Source organism: Camellia sinensis, chromosome 2 (genome assembly GCF_055761805.1).
Source record: "Camellia sinensis isolate YWXY chromosome 2, ASM5576180v1, whole genome shotgun sequence".
In the NCBI taxonomy this organism is placed as follows: domain Eukaryota; kingdom Viridiplantae; phylum Streptophyta; class Magnoliopsida; order Ericales; family Theaceae; genus Camellia; species Camellia sinensis.
In genome coordinates, this window is record NC_138962.1 from 155808605 (window position 1) to 155828809 (window position 20205).

The 20205-nt window shown below is 31.8% G+C and overlaps 2 pseudogenes; both read right to left on the reverse strand.

Annotated features, from left to right (window-relative positions):
- Positions 1 to 3854: 3854 nt before the first annotated feature.
- LOC114298132 (pentatricopeptide repeat-containing protein At1g09190 pseudogene) lies at positions 3855 to 4361 on the reverse strand (annotated as a pseudogene).
- Positions 4362 to 14091: 9730 nt separating this feature from the next.
- Positions 14092 to 15538, reverse strand: LOC114298133 (pentatricopeptide repeat-containing protein At1g09190-like; annotated as a pseudogene).
- Between the last annotated feature and the right edge of the window lie 4667 nt (positions 15539 to 20205).

Here is a 20205-nt window from a genome sequence, read left to right on the forward strand (position 1 = left end):
TTTAAATTTAAATTTTTATACTATTAAAATATATGAATTAATCTACATCTTTCATAGATTTTTTTTTTCTTGATATTTAATAATTTTATATGCATCGATATTCCAATCTATATATCTATATTATAGCAAACAGGCATTCCATAAAAAAAACATAATAATAATAATAAAAAAAATCATGAAATCTCCAAAGATTAGTGACGTAGACAAAATCAAACAAAATGTGTAGGTCTTAGAGTTTTAAAGTAAAAAAATTATGTTAGAATTTGTTTAAATGTAATTCTCTTAATATTTATAAATATTTTTTATTGATTGACAAAAAGCACCATAAACATTAAGATTATTGTTTTTTTATCATATTGAGTTATTAAAATAAGAAGTCTTATAGGCTCATTTGTAATATTTAATCTCATATTAAAACTCTCAAACTAACTCATACCGGTTACAAACTGATAAAGATAATTTTAAATAATCAAGACAATTTTTAATGACTAAGTGAATGTCACATTGGCATAAATATTTAGTCAACTAGCCTTCAGGTTACTTCTAATATTTAGTCCAACACCATAAGTCAATTCTAATCCGTTATCACATAAGAGTTATGACAACAATTTTAAATAAACAAATTTTTAGGTTTTACAAAATAAGAAAAAATTAGTATATTAAAAAATATAATTTATTACTATCATATGGTAAATTAAAATTATGAAACTTATAAAATGAAATGTATTTATATTTTATCGTAAATAAAATTTTTGTAATTTATTAATTAAATTTTACCAATTAAATAATGGCATGCAGGTTTTTATTAAGAACTTAGAAAATACAATTAATGACCTTAGAATAAAAATCTTCTCTTAGTGTATCTCTAATAAAAATTAATAAAATTTAATTGATCATAAATCACTTTTACAACATATTTTAAATAAATTTTATATTATTATTTTAATTTAAAAACTAATTTTTGATTATTTATTTATACTCGTGCATAGCACGAGTAATATGCTAGTATAATTATATTGAAAGAATGAGTCTCATATTGAATAATAATTTATTAATTACATGAATAAAAAAATGATCTCCTCATTTCTTTTACTCACAACTTATATCTTAAATTATTTTATGTTTTTACTTTAATTCTGATCCATTTAACCATATTAAAAGAAAAAATTAATATAATTACATCAAAACTTTTTAAAAAAAAAATCAAATTTTAAGGTTAGTGTGATGGGTTTATTACACTTTATACCTCTAAATTATTATCAAATTGTCAGTGTATTAAATCCTTAAAGTATATATAGATTAAAATCTATTTAATTCATAAACTATCGATTGAATCTATTAAGTGTCTAAGATATTTAAATCAAACCTATTTAATCCCTGAAAAGGTCACAAAAATAAAATGTAAGCTCATAAATATTATAAATTGGTAAAAGACCCTAATCTAATTAAAATTTTATTTCAAAAAAAACTTAAAATTTAATTCTATCTTTAAAAAGTCGGTGTTACCTCTTATGGTGAATTTTCTTTATGAGGATAAAAGTAATTATCTATCATATTTTCTTATTTATCTTCTAAAATGGCTATGTGTGTTTGCCTTTATCTAATATTATATGTCAGATGTTATTTATAATTATTAATTGATTGTTTTTAAGTTTTTCACAAAGTTCTTTTTATAATTTAAATAATATATTATTTTTTTCTATTATTATTTGTGGCAAAATGTTATTATTTAAATTATCTAATTCTACTTTTTCAGTATATCTAATACTTATATAATTTTATTGGCAAGGCTGATAAATTAGACTTTAATATTAATTTAATCACACAATGGAAAAAAAATGCTTAATAGGGACAAAATAAAAATTTTGTAATAAATTTTTGATTAGGTATGGGCTTTTATTAATTTATAATACTTACGGGCATATATTTTAATTTAATGATTATTTTAGGAACTAAATAGATTTGAGTTAAATATTTTAGGAATTTAATAAATTCAATTGATAGTTTAGAAACTAAATAGACTTTGATTTATATACTTTAAAGACTTAAGAGATTCAATCGATAGTTTAAAAATTAAATAGATAATTTGATGATAGTTTATGTATAGAAAGTGTAATAAATCCTAGTGCAATGTACCCTATATGTTATTGGAAACCCAAAACTCAATTTAGAACTTCTCTACTGGCCCAAGTTAAAATGGCTTTGACAAAGTCATTTTTTTATTATAGGGTAACTTGTTATTTTGGCACAATTAAGTAACAAATTCAGTTAATTTTTAAACTTTTCAACCGTTGAATTGATAGATGTAGTAAATTAAAGTTAATTATACATAAGAGATATAGTGAATGTTATTCCCATGGAGTTGTAGGTCTTCAAATGATCAATTGTGAATAATTGACTTAATTTTAATTATTTTTTAATATTATTGATTTTTTGTAATTTGTAGATTTTTTAGAATTTTAAAATTTTTAATAGAATTTAGATTTGTAAAAATTGTGATTTTTTTTTTTTGAGTTTTAGTAGGAAATAATGAAAATTAGTGAAAAAGTCCATTTGAGCAACTTGTTTACCATAGATCCTATAAATACACTTGTGATCCGATAATTACTATATACTTATCTGAAAGGAAAATAATATACAATTCCATTTTCTAGACACATTGATGTGTCAATAAGATAATTGATTAGAAAATAGAATATTTTATGTACAAACCCACTTTGTAGAAGAAAAAAAAAATGATATACAAGCTCACTTTCTAAATCCATTTAAAAATAATATATTTTTTATTTATTAGGAATTGGATTCTTTTCGGTTAAAAAATTTAACTAGATAGTTTTCTTTGGCTCACTATAAACTCATTTTAGATCCATTTCAAAGATTCAAACTATTTATTTTGTATGATTTTTCGAGAAGATCATGCCCACTAAAAATCAGGTTGATTCGATATTGGGAGCTACTTAATCGGAACACATTTGCTTGAAAAATAATTAACAAATAGCATAATTTTGAAAGTACTCTATTAATTATTTTTCAAACAAAATGTGTTCCGATTGAATGACTCGCAATATCAAATCGACGTTTTCCTTCTTTTTTCTACCCAAGACATCAGTCATAACGGCCAAAATGTACGCAGATCAAAGCAAGGATGAGAAATGAAGGGAAAGAGAAGAATAATGTCATTTCAAGCATATCACAATATTTAAAATGCCATGTGCGAGACACATTAAATTTTCACTAGCGTATGTAACGGATCATTAATAGAATGTTCACATTGATATAAATTAATAATTTAATGTGAAAAAATAACAATTTTTTAGTTTAAGGGGACAAAATCATTATGGATGATAATAGTTCAAGGGTAAGGTGTAATTTACCCAATACACAAGTAGATAGCTGGTGTTTAACAGAGCAAGCGGTACTGCCCCTATTGTTTTGATAAAAGGGAATTGATATTTAAAGCACAAAAAGGTTTTTCCAGGATGAGTTAGAGCAGTTATAATTTTCTTTTCACATGTAACTCACATTTTTCTCTCACATATCATTATCAACTTTGCAAAAAATTGAATTACACCAGAATTATAACCCTCATTGACAAGAAAATTGCAAATCAATTTGTGTTTGTATACCAGTTTCATTCATTCTCCTCATTTTTTCCCCTGGATTTAAACAGCCATGACCAACACTGATGCTCCAAGACATCAATCTCATGTGCAACTCTGCAACTTATCCCCTGATTTTGCAAACTCGGAGTGTTAACTTATATCTCACCTCAAGGTCTTGATTTTGAATTCACCACTCACCAAGCACAATTGCTTAATTCACTAACCAATATTGTAAAACTATCTGACCATGCTCTATCCCAGTGCTTTGTTGATTCTACTTTCCATCATCAATGCTCTCACTTTCTCTACTCCATCCCATTTCCCTCTTTCTACATAAACATTTGACAACAACACATAATTATCGGAATTCCAAGGTTCAAGATCAATAAGATCCTTCATTGCATTTTCTGCAAGTTCCATGTTATCATGAGTACGACAAGCACTTAGCAATGCACCCCAGATAGTAGCATTAGGGATCATAGGCATGGTGCGAATTAAATCATGAGCCTCCTTCACACATCCACTATGCCCAAAAAGATTAACCACCGATCCATAATGTTCAAGTTTTAGTTCAATTTGATGCTTTGTAGTCATCAAAGCAAACAAATCCAAACCATGTGGCACCCACCCTGCATGTGCACAAAACGCCAAAACTTCCACAAAAGTAGCATCATTTAGTTTCACATCTTTCAACAACATCTCCTCAAATAAATCAACTCCAAGCTCACCCTTTCCATTGAAAGCCAAACCCGAGCTCATGGCATTCCAAGAAACCACATTTTTTCATGGCATTCCAAGAAACCACATTATTATAAAAGGGTGATTAAGTGTAGTCATTGTGAGAGTATTGGTCACCATAATAAGAGGACATGCAAGGAACCTTTGTTAAATAGTTGAGGATAATACATTTTATTGATTGAATAATACATTTGATGATTACTTTGTGTATTTTGTTTTGTGGAATGTATTTTTTAGACAGTGTATATAATAATATCAATCAAATTCATCCAGAGAAATTTTCCAATATCAGTTAAAGTGTGCATTGTGTTTGTTGATATATACTATAGGCAGTGGGTTTGTAATACCTGTCAAATTCATCTAGAGAAATTTTCCTATGGCAGAGAAAATTCTCTGTGTATTGTGTTTTGAAGCTTCAAATTCATCCACATAAATTTGACAATGGCAGAGAAAAGTACTGTGTGATTGTGTTTTTTGAATTTGATAATTATTTTGTACTAACACAGTGCATTATAGATTGCATGACCATATAGGCACCTTCTTTGGCACGATACGAGTTAAATTTTTTTGTGAATTTCTGGTAACTTTATATCAGTCATTTCAAGAAATGTGCACACCAGACAGAGCATACACAAAATTATGGCAGTGAGTACAACCAATAAACAAAATTAAGCTCTTTTGAAAGTTCTCTGAGTTGAGAATTTCTCTGGACCAGGGAAGAATTTCTCTAAAATCACTTCAACTGAAAAAAATTTCTCAAAGCCAGAAAAATTTTCCTCACCAACCCAGAGAAATTCCCCCTCTCCAAATCACTCAACCCAGAGAAATTCACAACTCAAAAATTCCATTTTCTGTCACTATTCGAATCCATCAATTTTTGGTAATATCATACCAGAGAAATTTTGCAGACAATTTTCTCTGTGTGGATTGTGTTGATAATCACAATAAAAAATATATATATATATTTAACCATTGATAGGTATGAAATTTACATTAGTCAAAATAAAAAAAAAATGAAATTTACATTTGTCAAAAAATGATATATACATATATGTCAAGCATCATCATTCCTTCAATGTATGAACAAAAAACTGAATGGTTAACATTGTGTGGATATATATACATATATGTGAGACAATTTTCTATGTGTGGATATGTACATTGTCTTCCTTTCACTAGTTTCACTATTACATTTTTGGTTCTTCTTCTGAAGGTATTTCAATTGGTTCAGTCCATGACTAGCCAACTTTGGTCACAAATCTCTCTATGAGTTCTGCCCTCATCAACCTTATCTCTTGTGTGGACAATTTGGAGCTGATAGGTTCATGCTTGCTATATTGTTTCATTATATAGCAGACAAAGAGGCCATAATCCAGACTACATACAAATTATATGTATGGTTAGTTTTAAGAAACATGCAAATCAGATTATCTTATTTATAGATGTATGAAACTTACGAATCACTTTCTTGTTGTGGAGCATTGTTGACATACTCAAAGTCATAACTTGTGTTTTGTGAGTTTATCAATTTGAAAGAGGATTGTGATTGAGCCTCTCTTTCAAGGCAAGCTTTCAAAAAATTCTCCACATAATCTTGCTGCAAAAAAATAATTTTTAAATAACAGAGAAATTTACAGACAAATCAATGGGATTCTATGAAAATTATCATCACATAAAGATTATGATGGATCAGAGAAATTTGCACTCGTTACCAATTGTTTTGCATCTTTGACATATTTGTCTTCTGCATCATCCCTCCTTGGCCTCAGTGAGTTGTAGAACCTTCATAAATTGTCTTGTTTGTCCAGGACAAGCAAGGTTCAGTGATTTCCATGTGTGGACTTCTCATTACCTCCAGTATGTATTGGGAAATGAAGGAACCTGTAGTTCCTCCATGTTGTTTCAATATGCTTGTCAAATAAGGACACTCGAAAAGCTTGATTTTCTGTCATCTTGATGAAATTCTGTGTTCAGAGAAAATCAAAAAATGGTTTTGTTATGAGAAAGTTAAAATGACAGGAATTTAAGAAATATACACAGAGAAATTTTTAATGCACACAATTAGTCAGAGAAAATTAGACTAGTGACACAACTGGCTTCAAGAAGTATCTTAAGAAGAGAAAGTAGTAAGCAAATTCCAGAGAAAATCAAATAAAATAGTAGTAACATACTAAGCTCATGGATGTGAAAAAAAGTGAGGTTGGTTGTTGTCTTTCTCTCATTTGGTCAGCCAAAAGGATCTCTCCATAGCCATCAATGACTTGAAAAATATGATTTATAATTGTAATATTGGTTTATAAAGGCTGATGGAACATTGCAGAGAAATTTTGGTGAAAGGGAAAGACTTACATTGTTGGCAATTTCTTTTTGCTTTATTAAGTTTCCAATGTCTTCGAAGGTAATGAGATTCAACTCACTTGTCCAAATTAAAGCCCTACAAGATGACAAAGAAGGGATTTAATTGTTGTTAATGCAATATAAGTTTGTAATTTGTTGTTTGTTATCTTCTATTTTGTTTGTTGTACTTACTCAAGTCCAGACACATTTGATATGTGCTGCAAAATGTCTTTTACATGATCTTTTATCAATCTTGAAATCGGTAGAGTTTGTGGAAAGACCCAAGATTTTTTGATGTTTGTAGGTTGAGGCAAGACGTACGCATCAACATCAAGTACTTCTTTGTCCTTCGTGGTTTGCTCAGTTTGCTTTGCAGCTTGTTTTGAAGCTCTAGTCACTTTCGCAACTTTGGGATATTGAAATTCTGGATCGTGCTGCTTTTCCTTCCTTTCTTTTGCCTCTAAATTTTTTATCATTGACGTCGGATCTTTTTTGACTGTAGACAGTGAAAATATTAGTAAAAGTGAAATTTCTTTGAAGTAACAGATGATATCTCAATATGTAAATTTATTTGATTCAATATTTTCCAGTTACCATAGACTTTTGTCTTTTGTTTTTTGTTTCGGTTGTTCTTTGTGTGCCATTTGTTCTTGTTGGGTTGTTGGTTGTTGTTCCACTTGCATTCCAACTATACACAGTGAAAATCAAACAAGCCCCAAAAATCGAATAAGAAAATAGACAGAGAAAACGAAATGAGCAGTAGAAATCAATAGAAATAAGCAGCATAAACTAATGTGTTCAGAGAAATATAACTTCCAGAGAAAATTACCAATGACATAGAAAATTATAATAAATAGAAATTTCTCTGAGTTATGTTGACACAAGGACAACTTTTTGTGGCTTAAGATTTTCATTGACCTTGTGGTTGAAGTTGTGTTGGTGTTCGGTATGGTTGTGTTGCTAGTTGGACGGATAGTTCTTAAACTTGTTCATGAAATTTAGCATTTTCAGTTTCAAGCTCCGAATTTGAATACCTCAACTGTTGAATTGTTTTTGTATCGTCTTCTTTTTCAACCTCCAACATCCTTAGTTTCATTTGGATTCTGCTTTCTTTTTCTTAAAGTTCTGAGTTAAGTGATGTCAAGGTTCTTATTGCAATATCCTTTTCAGCAAGTAATTCAAACCAATTTCTCTCTTCTTCTTTTTTAGATTGAGAAAGTGCCTTTAGTCTTTGACGTAGATCAGCAATTTGGGCATCCTTTGATTCCTCATATTCTTGAGGCTGATGCATTGTTGAGCCACAAATGCTATCACGTTGTTGGTCCATCGGCTCATTACGTTCTTCTTCATCACTTTCCTCCTTGTTGTTCATCTTCTTCTTCATCTTCTTCTTTCTGTTCATTTTGTTCTTTGTCTTCTGCTTCTATTTCTTCACTTTCTTCTCTAGCTTCTGCTTCTCCACTGCTTGCTTGATCTTCTTGTCCATTGCTGGCTTCGTATTCTTCTATGTTGTCTTCTGCTTCTTCATTCCCTCTTTCTTCAGATGGGTCTTGTAATGTCTCCTTGAATTTGACAATTGCCTTTTTTGATTCTTTCTTTGTCTTTTTACCAAGACAGAACTCCTCTGATGGGTTTTTGACTAGCTGCTTGTTATCTATCTGTAACAGGAGGCTCTTTTATCAGAGAAATGTTACAAAATTCACTGAGAGAAAAAATTTAAATAAGGAAAATAAAATTCATCTAAATGATACTAATGGGAAACAAACTTCAGAGAAAATTGTATGGGCCAGAGAAAATTAGAGACGAGGAGTTAATTTTATGAGGCAGAGAAAATCATGAAACAAGCAACATATTCTACATATCAGAGAAAATCAATCAAGGCATATAAGTTAATGTTTGACTATAATTGTGTCAGAGAAATTTGGATTCCAGAGAAAATTCATTAGAAGGGTAGAAATGAACAGTGTTTATTAAAGATGCAAGGCATATAAGTTATGGGCCAGAGAAAATTACACACAAGGAGATAAATTTTATGGGCCAGAGAAAATTATGAAACAACATACATAATTCAGATATTAGAGAAAATCAATTAGGGCATATAAGTTAATGTGTTACAATTGTGGTCAGAGAAATTTGGATTGCAGAGAAAATTGCTTACAATGGCATAAATAAACCAGTGGTAACCAAAGAAGAAAACATAAATTGATAGTTCAGAGAAAATTGATCTTAATCAATCAATGCACAAGGAGTGAAACAAAGCAGTGGTCAGAGAAATTTTGGAATTTCACTGAGATTTCAGTAGCGAAAGAAATCTAACCTGTCGAGGTGCAAAAGAGTGGACTGGTGTCTTCTGCAGCTGTTTCGTCAAGGTTTGCAGGTTCCACTTGGCACATCTTGTGAAGTCAGTTGTGTTACTGTCTTCCGAGTCAATGATATTTTCATGTTCACATAGCCAATACTGTGATGAAAATTAAAGTAATTAAATTTTTCTAAACGTACAAATTTGTAAGTATGATAACTGCAAATTTGAATGGATATTATACTGACCAGCAATGCAATGACACACCCCGTAACTTTTTCTGGAGTTTTGTGCAATGCTATGATAAAATCAATCAATGTTGATGTGATTGCTTCTGGCCAATCATACTGTTTCATTGATTCAAGAGGTTCCACATACTTTATAAAAACCCACCCTATTGAATTCCCACTTGTTGCAAAAAATAGGGTGAGACACAAGTACAATGTAACAATGATTGCTACATCTTTGAAGTCAGTTGGTTGCTTGCCTTTCATTGCTTTGACCAAGGCATTTTTAAGAACTGGACCAGTAAGCCTTGTGTCCTTTTGGAATCTTCTCCTCAGGAATGCAGATTTTGGCTTTTTAGAGTACCTTAATGACATGGCTTCTTTACCCCATTGCAAACCAAAAATCAAGGTCATGTCATTTGTTGTAAAGGTCAACTTCTTTTTACCAACTGTGAATGCTTTTGTTTTTTCATTGTAACATTGGATTATTGCAACTACATCATCATCAAATTTCCTAGATTTCTTTGGATCCATCCTTCCAGTGGTTAGAGCTTGGATCAAATACCAGAATGGGGTTTGAAGCTCTACAAGTTGGTTTGAATTAAATTTAAGTGTTTGAAAAAAGGAGACAACAGATGAGAGGTTGGATCGGTATTGAATGCTGTAGTGAGCTCTCTTTCTTTGGAGTTTAACAGGTTTTTTGCCCCTTGAGTTTGAGTCTTTTGAAGTTGGGGTACTCATTTGGATGCTAGTTGCTTCATCACCTTGGACTTGTGTGTTTTGGCGAGGAGTTTGTGGTGTTTTGTTGCTGGTTTTTGATCTTAGATCATAAGAAGACTGAGAGAGTTGTTCTTTCTTGCTTGGTGTTTCCAGTGTTTTGCTGCTGGTTTTTGATCTTAGCTCATAAGAAGACTGAGAGAGTTTCTGTTTCTTGCTTGGTGTTTCCGGTGTGTTGCTGCTTTTATGTTTTTCCATTTCTAGACAATGATTAAAACATAAAGATGTCAACATTAAATCCCAGAGAAATTTGAACATGCCAGAGAAAATTGGATATATCAGAGAAAATTATAGATGATGGAGAAAATTACAGATAAGAGAAAATTGGAGATGTCAGAGAAAATTTCAGATAAGGGAAAGTTACAGAAAATTGGACATGCCAGAGAAAATTGGACATGCCAGAGAAGATTGGACATTAAAAATTAGATGTCAGAGAAAATCAACAAAGAATCATAAACATGGGAGAGAAATTTTCAATAATTGTTAAAATTACATATAGAAGTAAACATACTAAAGAAAATGAATGACAGAGAAAAGTAAACATGGCAAGCCAAAGAAAATTTCCATTCCACAATTAGCGAGATAAAATAAATAAAGTAATGTAAACATGCCACTGAAAATTACACCACATTGAAAGTAAGAATTGAACAAAATAAACATACCAGAGAAAAATACACATTCTTGAGAAAACTACACATTCTTGAGGAAATTTCCATTCCAGAGAAAATTTCAATTCATAATATTGAAATGCTAGAGAAATTTACATACACAACTAGAAAAAATTAACCATGATAGAGACACACAAGGGAGGAAAGTGATGTGATGTGGTCAGAGAAAATTATAAATACCAGAGAAACTTAGACAGAGAGTAATAGACATTCCATAGAAAAATACATATTCTAGAGAAATTTACAAAGCAGAGAAATTCATAGACAAAATCACAGAAACATGTTCAAGAATAAGATCAAAACACAGAGAAATAAATTTTTTTTTCAAAATACACATGTCAGAGAAAATTCAAATAAGAACATTCATTCCAGTCTATAATATTAAAATGTCAGAGAAAATTAAACATGATAGAGACACACAAGAGAGGAAAGTGATGTGATGTGGTCAGAGAAAATTATAAATACCAGAGAAACTTAGACAGAGGCAAGAGAGTAATAGACATTCCATAGAAAAATACATATTCCAGAGAAATTTACAAAGCAGAGAAATTCATAGACAAAATCATAGAAACATGTTCAAGAATAAGATCAAAACACAGAGAAATAATTTTTTTTTCAAAATACACATGTCAGAGAAAATTCAAATAAGAACATCCATTCCAGTCTATAATATTAAAATGCCAGAGAAAATTAAACATGATAGAGACACACAAGGGAGGAAAGTGATGTGATGTGGTCAGAGAAAATTATAAATACCAGAGAAAGTTAGACAGAGACAAGAGAGTAATAGACATTCCAGAGAAAGATAGACATTCCAATTAAAAATACATATTACAGAGAAATTTACAGAGCAGGGAAATTTATAGACAAAATCACAGAAACATGTTGAAGAATAAGATGAAAACACAGAAAATTGCTTTTTTCAAAATAAACATGCCAGAGAAAATTGGAAGAAGAAACATACATCAAGCAAAAACCAGAGAAATTCAAATTCCAGAGAAATTTACAGATAAAATTACACAATCATGTTCAAGAATAAGTTCAAAATACACAGAAATAACTTTTTTCAAATTCAGATAGCTTTTTATTACGAAATTGAAACCCTAATTTATGGAAGGTTAATATAAAGTGAAATTAACTGTGTTTCCAGAGAAAATCTGGTTGTATTGTATAAAAACTTACCAGAGTTAGGATGAAACTTGAATGACGAGCTGATATGGCCTGAGATGAAGATGCGACGTGACGAAGATGAACTGAGATGACGATGAATGACAAACGACGAACAGTGAAAACGGGGTCAGAGAAATTTGTGAGGAAGGAATGGGAATGATTTTTGCAGAAGATAACGAAGCTCTAATGTCGATGGTGAAGATGAAATTGAAACCCTAGTTCTGCTGTACTGTTGTTCGTGAAGATGGCGGATGATTGGAATGGAACTCAGACGTCGGAAAGTTTCGTTTCTGTGTTGATTTTGGGAAGGGTATTTTGGTCCACAAAATAATTAAAAATACGCGCCAAGTTGTTCAGGGACCTGATGCATCACTATTTTTTTTTTGTGTCCTTTATCCTCTAAATTATTATTATTATGGACCTTAAAAAAAATTCCCCAATATTTTAAGAATTTAATAAATTCAATTGATAGTTTAGGAACTAAATAGATTTTGATTTATATAATTTAGGGATTTAGGAGACTCAATCTATAGTTTAGGAATTAAATGGATAATTTAATGATAGTTTATGCATACAAAGTGTAATAAATCCTAGTGTAATGTACCCTATATGTTATTGGAAACCCAAAACCCAATTTAGATCCTCTCCACTGGCCCAAGTTAAAATGGCTTTGACAAAGTCATTTTTTTATTATAGCGTAACTTGTTATTTTTGCACAATTAAGTAACAAATTCAGTTAATTTTTAAACTTTTCAACCATTGGATTGATAGATGTAGTAAATTAAAGTTACATATACATAAGATATATAGTGAATGTTATTCCTCTAGAGTTGAAGGTCTTCAGATGATAAATTGTGAATAATTGACTTAATTTTAATTATTTTTTAATATTATTGATTTTTTGTAATTTGTAGATTTTTTAGAATTTTAAAATTTTTAATAGAATTTTGATTTGTAAAAATTGTGATTTTTTTTTAGTCTTAGTAGGAAATAATGAAAATTAGTGAACAAGTCCATTTTGAGCAAGTTGTTTAGCATAGATCCTATAAAGATACTTGTGATCCGATAATCACAATATACTCATTTGAAAGAAAAATAATATACAAGTCCACTTTCTAGACACATTGATGTGTCAATAAGAAGATTGATTAGAAAATAGAGTATTTTTTTTACAAACCCAGTTTCTAGAAAAGAAAATTAATATACAAGCTCACTTTCTAGATCTATTTAAAAATAATATATTTTATTAATTAGGAATTAGATTCTTTTCTGTTAAAAAATTTAACTTGATGGTTTCTTTAGCTCACTATAAACTCATTTCAAATTCGTTTCAATGATTCAAACAGTTTATTTTGTATGATTTTTAGAGAAGATCATGCACACTAAAAATCAAGTCGATCCGATATTGGGAGCTACTTAATCGGAACACATTTGCTTGAAAAATAATTAATAGATAGCATAATTTTGAAAGTAGTCTATTAATTATTTTTCAAACAAAATGTGTTCCGATTAAATGACTCACAATATCGAATCGACGTTTTCCTCTTTTTTTTTTTTTTCTATCTAAGACAATAGTCATGACTGCCATAATGTTGGCAGAAGAAAGCAAGAATGAGAAATTAAGGGAAAGAAAGAATAATGTCATTTCAAGCATATCACAAAATTTTCACTAGTTTATGTAACGTATCATTAATAGAATGTTCACATTGATACAAATTGATAATTTAATGTGAAAAAATAACAATTTTTAGTTTAAGGGGACAAAATTATTATGGATGATAATAGTTCAAGGGTTAGGAGTAATTTACCGTAGACACAAGTAGATAGCTGGTGATTAACAGAGCAAGCTGTACTGCCCCTACTGTTTTGATCAAAGGGAATTGATATTTAAAGCACAAAAAGGTTTTTCCTGAATGAGCTAGAGTAGTTATAATTTTCTTCACATGTAATTTACATTTTTCTCTCATGTATCCTTATCAACTCGTCGCAAAAATTGAATTACACCAGAATTATAGCCCTCATTGACAAGAAAATCGCAAATCAATTTGTTTTTGTATACCAGTTTCATTCATTCTCCTCATTTTTTTCCCTGGATTTAAACAGTCATGACCAACACTAATGCTCCAAGACATTAATCTCATGTGCAACTCTACAACGCATCTCCTGATTTTGCAAACTCAGAGTGTTAACTTAAATCTCACCTCAAGGGTCTTGATTTTGAATTCGCCACTCACCGAGCACAATTGCTTAATTCACTAACCAATATTGTAAAACTATCCGACCATGCTCTGTCCCGGTGCTTTGTTGATTCTATTTTCCATCGTCAACGCTCTCACTTTCTTGACTTCATCCCATTTCCCTATTTCTGCATAAACATTTGACAACAATACATAATTACCGAAATTCCAAGGTCCAAGATCAATATGCTCATTCACTGCACTTTCTGCAAGCTCCATGTTATCATGAGTACAACAAGTACTTAGCAATGCACCCCAGATAGTAGCATTAGGGTGCATAGGCATGGTGCGAATTAAATCGTGAGCCCCCTTCACACATCCACTACGCCCAAGAAGATCAACCATCGATCCATAATGTTCAAGTTTTGGTTCAATTTGATGCTTTGTAGTCATCGAAGCAAACAAATCCAAACCTTGTTGCACCAACCCTGCATGTGCACAACATGCTAAAACTCCCACAAAAGTGGCATCATTCGGTTTCACATCTTTCGACAACATCTCCTCAAATAAATCAACTCCAAGCTCACCCTTTCCGTTGAAAGCCAAATCGGAGATTATGGCATTCCAAGAAACCACATTTTTTCGGGCATGTCCTTGAAAATAGTGAAAGTTGTTTCTAAAATCTCGTATTTGCAATAGAAGTCAACTAGTGAATTCCCTATATAGATGAAATCTCGATATAGTCCACTTGACTTGGCATAAGAGTGGATCCACTATCCAATATCAACTGCCTCCCAACAAGCACAAATTGGTAGCACAGAGACCACAGTTGCTTCATCCGGTTTAAAACCATTGTCCTATGTTTGGCAAAAAATCTCCATAGCTTCATTTTCCCAACCACTTCGAGCTAAACTTGAGATCATAACATTCCAAGACACAACACTCCGCTCGCTCATCTTCCTAAATAGTCGAAACCCGATTTCAAAATCACCAATTTCACAAAACCCACAAATCATCAAGTTCCAAACAATCACATCCGTATGAGGCATTTCATCAAACATCTTCATCGCATCCTCCCACAATACGCATACAATTCAACAATCCCAATCCTAATCGAGCTAAAGCTCTCAAACCCAACTGAAATAACCTTCTTATGAAGTCCCTGACCCATTTTGAGATCAAGAAGATTGGAACAAGACTTGATCAAAGGGGCAAAAGTGAATTCATTGGGCCAAATTCCTCGAGACTTCATTATTGTGAAAAATTGGAGGGAATTTTGAAAGGGTTTGGAGAGGGAGTGGCCTTTGATCATGGAATTGAAGAGGAAGATGTTTGGGTTATGGGTTTGGTGGAAGATGAGATTGGCGTAGGAGATCCTGTGGAGTGAGAAGCAAATGGAGATGAAGTGACAGAGGATTTGATTGGATTGGTGGAGGTGGTGGCGGAGGAAGTGGGCATGGATTTGGGTGAGTTGGGTTCGGGTTTTGCAGCCATGGTGGAGGTGGAGGATCCTATGCTCCACCTCCCACCAACTTCCGTTCATCTTCTTATCTCCTTATATATTGTGTCTTTGTGACAGTTTGTGTGTTTCTATAGAAGAGAGAGAGATGGTTGAAGAAGGAACTGAAATTTGAATTGTGAACTGGATTGGTGCGAAATTTTTTATTATGATGGATTGTCTGGAATAAATATAAAATAAAATTCAAAAAAAAAATTCGAATTTGACCCGCTTTTTTTTTTTTTTTTTATATATATATATATCATAGATTTGACCTTGCTAACAAACTAAATTCTAATTTTTTAACTGTTTCAATTTAGTATGGCATAACCTATATAAGTGTATTTATTTAGATAAGTGTACTAATTTAAATCACATCATTTCTCTATTTTTTTACATACTTTTTTTTTTTTTTTATAAAAAATCGAAAATTATATTTATTTAGATCATCCCAAATATCTCTTAAGAATTATATTTAATTATTTGTTTTTCCTTTATTACAACTGACAACTATCTCCCATCCTTATTTTTGTTCATCACCACCCTTCCTTTTCCGAACGCACTACCACTGCTTCATTCATTTTCTCCATTCAATGCTAGTCTCTTTTCCTAACTCACTATCGCCCCTCTCATTTCTTTACTAATCCATGGCTACAATCGTTGTCCAACGCCACTAACAAAAGGTGATTAAACTATCCAAATTGCTCATGTTTTGCTAGATATAACTAAAAAAAATACAAAAAATATAAAAACTCAAAAATTGTTTTAAAAAACTTAAAACCAAACAAAATGAGAAACTTACTGAAATGTGAATATGATAACACTGTTTCTATCAGACAAATTTATGTGCACACCTTAATTCTTTAATAACATCAGCTGATGCAAAAAAGCAAGCCCAATTGGAATAGATGAGATTGAATTTGTTTCAAAGGCTGCTGCCTTCTTATTGGGAATTAAGACAAATATTTTAATGTCTGACAGTAGAACTCAGCTGGAATGTTTACCCCCTCTCGCCCAACCATAATCGCCGCTTCATCTAACCAAAAACAAAAACAAATTTCCAGAATGCAAAATGCTATTACCAGCTTTGGCAATAATTTTTATCTCAATCTTCAGATTCAAATGTTATAACAAGCATGCTTAACCATATTGCAAAACAGTTGAATGGTAAAAGTGTTTTCCAAAACAATATCACCTTAATCGAGAAGAAGCACATCATCGCTCATCTATATTTTTGGCAACATATCCAGTAAGATGAAATGTACAAAATTGGAAATGATATTCAGCCCCAACAGTTAACCTTATAACAACAGCCATGTGAACACTTTCATTACTATTTGTTACATTCAGAAAGGAAAGCCAAAAACTTGAAAAGTTTCCCTTTCTAGTAGAATTCAGGAGGTCTAGACTAGGGATAAGCATCTTAAAATCACTTTTTGGATGAACCAAAACCCCAAATCCCACCATTGCTGCAACATCAGCATCTACCTCAGTTTCCTCCTCTGCTGCCTTCTCTTTCTGATCCATATAACAAATCAATAGCCAAAAATCATATTATATTTCTCCTCAAGTAACATAAATTGGAGCATGTGCATCTCGTCAATTTTCCTTTTTCCTTCGTTAAGTAAGCTTGTGTATCTATGCTTATCAACAGGAAGAAAAAAAGGGAAAATAGATTTGGAACAAACTTTCTCTTTCTTCCTCTCTCTACGTTGACGCTTCCTTTCCTCCTCTTCTTGCTGCTGTTTTAAGATCCGGTCATCAAAATCTACCAGAGAAGAAGAACATAATCAATCCAGTTTTTCCTTGTATATCCTCGTAGCAATGGAAATAGTTCAGGCAGAAAAAGGGTTAAATCTGAACATAAGAGAATTGAGCAAAGAAATGAGAACTCGTAATGCTTGCTTGGTTCACAACTGAGCAATCAATACTTATCAATTGTATTAAAGAAGTGGCACAACCTTGTACACACAAGATATACAACTAAGCAATCAATAATATTGTTGATACTTAAAAATTAAACATCTGAACTCAACTAGCCTTAAATTCCAACCAGCAAAACACTTGCTTCGTATTTTCAAGTCTTACCTTGCTCCCTAAAGGGTCCAGTATCTTTCTGCTTCTTGAGAAGTTCAAATCGCTCCAGTACCTGAAAGCCGAAGAAGGTTAGAGTCTTAGCACACACTACAACACTATGAATAACTTTTTTCCCAAAATGAAAATTTGGGGTCCCAGATAAATAACTTGCTTTTCAGAAAAATCGAAACGTTTGGGAGTAGAGAATTTTTTCATCACATAATGTATACATATTAACGTTTGGGAGTAGAGAATTTTTTCATCACATAATGTATACATATTAACGTTTGGGAGTAGAGAATTTTTTCATCACATAATGTATACATATTGCAGGCACTTGTTTTTTGTTAAGTAGGATTATTAGGAGGGATTCGATGTTCTCGGAGATATAATGCCAGAATTGTTATGTTCTTTAATCCAGCCATATCTGATGTTCAGTTGGGGCAGGGTAAGAGATGGCATGAGGTGGACCCAATACTTTTATTGCCATCAAGTTTTATACCAAGCCTTAACCACCATCTACCTAATCCTCAGACTAACAATATAAGCCTCATGGAGGCACAAACAAAGGGGATAAGTGAGCCCCATCAACTATAAAATTATTTTCATAAAATCAATATATATTTTTTTAATTCATTCATTGTACAAATTATTAATATTTTCTAAAATAAAATACATCCACATCCACACATCTCCACATCCACATTCACAAAATCATACGAAGAATAATATATATGTACCCTTTAACAATTTTCAACCAAATATTTTTTACAAAATTATATAAAACATTCTCCAACAATACTAATAATTTTTGATATATTCAAGAACTCAAATTTTTATATCTAGAACAAAATAAAAGTATTGACAATACAAATAAAAAAAACATATATTATAGCTTGGTTTAATATTGACAGTAAGTTCCAATGTCGAGATGCAAAGATATCATCACGCACTCAAAAGGGGTTGCATCTGCAAAAAGAAACCAAAAAAATACTCATTATTTACAATATAATTAATTTCAAGCTTACAGAAAATGTAAAACATTTGATATTTATTTCAATAAATAAATAAATACAAAAAAAAATATTGTAACATATACATGAATCGAGCGCCACACAATGTATCTTCCAACAGCTTCTCCAGCTGTTCTTAGACCTCGGGATGTTGTTTCCAAAAGAGCATTCGGCTTTTTCGCTTTTAAGAGAAAGACTTTGCAATATTGAGGACCAATTGGAACTCTATCAATTTCACACAATGAATCGTCAATAATAAGAAGTCCCTCTGTCAATTGGACTATTGGTATACGTAACCTATCCAAAAAAACTTTAATTACATCCTACAATGATGATAATACTATTAAAATCAGGTGGTGATTGAATACATTGTGCTATAATCTAATAATAAACGAATAAACACAAAAGATGAAAAGAGTCTCTAAAGGACTTGTTTTCACAAACGGGAATTTGGCTCTAGATTCAAAATCGGAACCAGTTTCGAGTTCCGTCTTTTACTACAAGTCATTTGTGCCTATTTAGTTAAGTGTGTCAAGTTTCCTTGACAATAGAAGCCGTTTGAGCATTTTATTTTGTCAACCAGTTTGACAAAGAGTTTCTAAGGGACAAGTTTTCACAAACGGAAATTTGGCTTTAGATTTAAAACCGGCAATCGGTTTCAAGTTTCATCTTTTTCTACTAGTTAGTCGTGTGTGTCAAGTTTCGTTGACATTCGAAGCCGTTTGACCATTTTGTGAGTCAACCAGTTTGGAAGAAGAGTTTCTAAAGAATAAGTTTCCATAAACGAAAATTAGGCTGTAGATTCAAAACCAGTAATTGGTTTCGAGTCTCGTCTTCACCTATAAGTCATTTGTGCCTAGTACGTCGTGTGTGCCAAGTTTCATTGACATCCGACGCCGTTTAACAATTTTAGTGAGTCAACCAGTTCAGAAAGGGAGTTTTTAAAGAACAAGTTTTCATAAACATAAATTAGGCTCTAGATTTCGGGCTCCATCTTCTCCTAGAAGCCATTTGTGCCTAGTTCATCATGTGCATCAAGTTTCGTTGACATCCGATGCCGTTTGACCATTTTAGTGAGTCAACCGGTTCAGAAAAAAAAAGTTTCTAAATGACAAGTTTTCACAAACGACAAGTTTTCAAAATGTTTGAAAGTTTTACCTCATCATTTGGTGGTGGTGTACGTGGGTTCTCATCGGCCTTATAATCCGTAGGTTCACGGTGGCCACTCAATGCATCCGGTACCTATGGTATCCTTTGTTAATCGTATTTATATTCAATGATAGAATTGTGCTAAAATTATATATTTATAAAACATAATTTATACCAAACATGTTTGTTGTGGTTTGTACTCCCTTCTTGGGACACAATAGCCAACATTTCAACTTTCATTTGTCGTATCTGTGTCGAAAGCTCTGCTCGCATCTCCTCTCTCAATTCCTCTTTAATCTTATCCCTTAGCTCTTGTCTCAACTCCGTACGAACCTACTAGGTGATCTCAGCAACAGTTGATGACTGAGATCCTGACTGTGATGACTTTAGATGCGTCTCCATACACCATGCTCCAAAGCACACCTTGCCGCAAGTATGACAATATCCATGCCTGTTTTCACTAACCACCTTGTG